This window comes from Pteropus alecto, unplaced genomic scaffold, assembly GCF_000325575.1.
Source record: "Pteropus alecto unplaced genomic scaffold, ASM32557v1 scaffold75, whole genome shotgun sequence".
Taxonomy (NCBI): Eukaryota; Metazoa; Chordata; class Mammalia; order Chiroptera; family Pteropodidae; genus Pteropus; species Pteropus alecto.
Genome location: NW_006440638.1, coordinates 18115736 through 18120907, shown reverse-complemented (window position 1 = coordinate 18120907; position 5172 = coordinate 18115736).

The window sequence follows — 5172 nt, the reverse complement described above, 5'->3', positions numbered from 1 at the left end:
AATGGAGACCACATAGCATGTTGAAATATTTAGAAGTTATAAATCAGCCTAGCCCCAGCCTAATACTGAGCAGGGCAAGATGGAAGCTAGACCATGGCTCTGGCTCAGGACCTGTGGATGGTAACTAGACTAAAACCTATTAGTACTCATGATCAAGTTCACAAGTTTGCAGGATACAATATCAACATACAAAAATCAACTGTATGTCTAGACACTAGTAATAAACAATCCAAAATCAAAATTAAGAAAATAATTCCATCTACAGTAGCATCAGAAAGAATAAAATACTGAGGCATAAACTTAACAAAAGCAGTATAAAATGTATACTCTGAAAACTATAAAACATTTTGAAAGAAATTCAAGAAGACTTAAATAAATTGAAAGACATTCTAATTCATGGATTAGAAGACTTAATATTGTTTAGATGGACTACTTCTTAAATTGATCAGCAGATTCAGTGCAATCCACATCAAAATCTAAGCTAGCTTTTTTGGAGAAATCAACAGACCGATCTTACAATTCACATGAAAATGCATAGGATCCGGAATAGCCAAAATGACTTTGAAAAAAGAACAAAGTTGGAAGACTCATACTTCCCAATTTCAAAACTAACTACAAAGTTCCACTAATCAAGACAGCATGATATATGTCTATAAAGATAGACATAAAAATCAATGAAATAGACTTTAAAATCCAAAATATAACCTCACATTTATGATTGACTGATTTTTCATAAGAGTACCAAAACAATTCAATGGGGAAAGTAGTAGCCTTTTCTACAAATTGGGATATGCATGAACAAAAGAATAAGGTTCAATCCCTACCATGTAGAAAACTTGACTCAAAGTAGATCATAGAGCTAAATTTAAGAAGTATAACTGTAAAACTCTTAGAAGAAAACATAGGAGTAAATCTTCATAACCTTGATTTAGACAAAGCTTAGATACAACACCATTCGCACATATGACGAAAGAAAAATAGATAAATTAGACTTTAAGAGACTAAGCATTAAAAATTCAAACCTGTTGTGCTTCAAATAACACCATTAAGAAAATGAACACCCATGGAATGGGAGAAAACATTTGCAAACATTATATCTAATAAAGAACTATTGCAACTCAATTATAAAAAGACAACCTCATTTTCAAATGCACAAGATTCGAATAGACATTTTTTTCTAAAGAAGGTATACAAATAACGAATAAACACTTGAAAAATGTTCAACATCTTCACTCATTAGGGAAATGTAAATCAAAACACAGTGAGATACTACTTTTTCCCTACTAAAATTACTATAACCAAAAAGACAGATAATAATAAATGTTGACAAGGATATGGAGAAATTGAAATTCTCACATATTTCTAGTGTGAATGTAAAATGGTGCAGCCACCTTAGAAAACAGTTTGGCACTTTCTCCAAACTGTTATCACATGATCCAGCAACTCTACTCTTAGGTAGCCAAGAGACATAAAAACACGTCCACACAAAAACTTATACATAAATTTTCATATATCAACATTATTCTAAATAAGCAAAAAGTAAAAACAGCCCAAATGTTCATCAACTAATGAATGGACAATGGGATCTTTGACAATAAAAAGGAGTGATGTTATAACAGCTCTCCATCTTCCCAGGCTGTAACCCGTACCCGCTCCTTAGGGGTACATAACCTCATTTCCACATGGCTAGCTGGTTTTAGGTTTGACTTGTCTTCTATCTCACAATGTGCTTCCAATAAGCAAATATTTCTCATATTCACTGAGTTGAAATCCATTTCTTCAGCAGTGAAAAGAACCTAGAGATGTGTGTGTTACCAGAACTCCAATCGCTCCAATGTTTTTTCTGCTGCTTTGAAGAATTCAGGGTTGAACCGGTATTGCCTTTCTCTCAGTGAGGATTCTGGGAAGCATGACAGAGTGAGAGACATACTCAGATCTCTCTCCTTGAAACAACAATAAGATGAACATTTGAAACTCAACAAAAAAATACCCAAACTGCACACCAGCATGTCTGAGCATGGGATCTGCTCATAAGAACTACCACAGGTCAGGCGGTGGACTAGGACAAGTAAAGAAGCTGCATCTCCTAGCCTCTGGAGCTCTCTGCAGGAAGATGGGGAGGGGTGAAGGTGCGGCAACTTTCCTGATCAGCCCAGCCTGGAAATACCTTGAGTCCACGCAGCTGGCAGCTGGCAGCAGGGACCAGTCATCAGAGCAGAAAGCAGAGAAGTGGGCTGGGACCGCAGAGAAACAACAGTTGATTTTTACCAGCCCTGGTGTACCGGAGCGGCAGCCCCCAACTCTCAACCCAGAAGACCCTCCCATAATCTCCGAGACCGAACACCGCAGTGCCCCAGGGAAATCTGAGCAAATGCTGCCGAGACTGTCACTGACACTGACACTGACAAGGACTGAAAATGAGGGTAGTGAGTGTGATTAAATATCTACAAGAAAATTAAAAAGACATTATTTAGGCTTTATATAAAGCAGGAATCCAAGAGGCTTAGACACCACCTACTGGAAACCAAAAGTAAAGTGGCTTCTTTACAGCAGGCTAAAGTGAGACTTTTATATAATAAATCTTCTTTCTGGAAAAAAGCAGAATACACTTCCATTAATGCCCAGGCGGAGAAATAGTCCATTAAACACCACGAACAACCAAGATGACAAGGCATCTCAGAAAGAAAGATAAAAATCTCCAGAAAATGAGCTTAAAGACATAGAAATATGCGACTTAAATGACAGAAAATTCAGGATGGTACTTCTGAAAAAACTCAGTGAGTTCCGAAACGAGTTATATCAACAATTTCAGGAAATGAAAAAACAACTAGATGAGCAGAGCAAGGAGATTGAAACTCTCAAAAAAAAAAAAAAATAAAACTTCTGGAGATGAAGAACATACTGCAAGAGTTGAAAAATGAAAGAGCAAGCTTGGGAAATAGAGTCGACCAAATGGAGGATAGGATCAGTGATATCGAAGACAGAAATCTAGAAATAAATCAGAAGGAAAAAGAGAGAAACCGAAGAATGAAAAATAATGAAAGAAAAATTCAACAACTAGCTGATGCCATCAGGAGAAGAAACATAAGAATAATGGGTATTATCAAAGGCAAGGAAAAGGGACAGGGACTAGAAAGCATTTTCACACAAATAGTGGACGAGAATTTCCCAAATCTAAGGAATGAGCTGGAGTTTGGAATTCAAGAAGTCAACAGAACACTCAATTATCTCAACCCGAAAAGGCTTACACCAAGACACATTGTATTAAACTTATCAAAAATCAACGACAAAGATAGAATTTTCAGGGCAGCCAGGGAGAAGAAAACAGTAACTTATAAAGGAAAACCCATTAGATTATCCTCAGACTTCTCAGCGCAAACCTTACAAGCCCAAAAGGAATGGAATCAAATATTTAAACTATCAAGTGAAAGGAACTACCAGCCTAGAATTATGTATCCAACTAAGCTCTCTTTTAGATATGAAGGAGAAATTAAGACCTTTCCAGACATACAAAAATTGAAGGAATTCTCCACTATGAGGCCTGCACTATAGGAAATTCTGAAAGAGGTCAGCTCACCTAAAACAAAATGACCAAAAAAAATACATAATTAGGAGTAAAATGGCTAATAGAAGCTTAAATAAGAAGAGAATTGCTATAGCAAGATAGTAATGAACATTCAGCATACATAGGGACAAATCGAGACAACAATGACTGAAAAGGGGAGGATTCAAAGATCCAAATTCACAAAGGGAAATGGAGATAAAGCACACACAGAAGAAAATGGATATATATCTCTATCTTTTTCATATTCGTAATGGTAACCACACACCAAAGATTCAGAACTGAAGAATATAACATAAAACAAGAAGAATCAGAGGTAAAACCCACAAAAGCCTACCAAAATAAAGAAAAAAGAAATATAAGGACAAGGAAGCAATGGAAACACGGAGCTACCAGAAAGCAAAAGATAAAATGGCTATAAAAAGACCTCATATTTCAATAATCACCCTAAATGTAAATGGACTGAACTAACCAATAAGAAGACACAGAGTTGCAGAATGGATCAAAAAAAAAAAAACCCAAAAAACCAACCATATGCTGCCTTCAGGAGACACATCTAAGCTCCAAAGACAAACATAGACAAAGTGAAAAGGTTGAAAATAACACTTCGAGCAAATGGCATTCAGAGAAAAGTGGGAGTAGTGGCACTAATATCAGACAAAATAGACTGCAACGTAAAATAGGAAAAGAAAGATACTGAGGGACACTTCATAATGATAAAGGGATCATGCACTAAGAAGACATAACACTTAATATCTATGCTCCCAATCAGGGAGCCCCAAAACATATAAAGCAATTACTAACAGAACGAAAGGGAGAAACAGACCAAAACATTATTGTAGTAGGGGACCTAAACACCCAACTGTCAGATATGGTCAGATAACCAAACAGAAAATCGATAAGGAAATAACATCCTTAAATAACACATTAGAACAACTGGACATAAATGACATTTACAGAGCCTTTCATCCCAAAACAGCTGCTCATACATTCCTCTCTTGTGCACATGGAACATTCTCAAGAACTGACCACATACTGGGACACAGTGATAGCCTCAACAAATATAAGAGGATTGAAATCATACCAACCATATTCTCTGATAATAATGCTTTGAAACTAGAGATAAACCGTAAAAAGAAAAAGGAAAGAACCACAAATACATGGAGATTAAACAACATACTACTGAAGAATAACTGGGTCGGAGAAGAAATAAAAGGAGAGATCAAGAAATACATAGAAATGAATGATAATGATAGTACAACACATCAAAACTTTTGGGACACGACAAAAGTCATAAGAGGAAAGTTCATATCATTACAGGCCTACCTCCAAAAACAAGAATGAGCCTAAATAAATAACCTAACACTTCATCTTTAAAAACTAGAAAAGGAAGAACAAATGAAGGCTAAAGTCAGCAGAAGGAAAGAAATAATCAAAATTAGAGCAGAAATAAATGAAATTGAAAACAGATTTAAAAAAAAAACAATAAAAAAACTAAATGCAACTAAATCTGGTTCTTTGAGAAGGTTAATAAAATTGACAAAACCTGGTTAGACTCACTAAAGAAAAAAGAGAAAGGACACAAATAAACAAAATCAGGGATGAAAGAG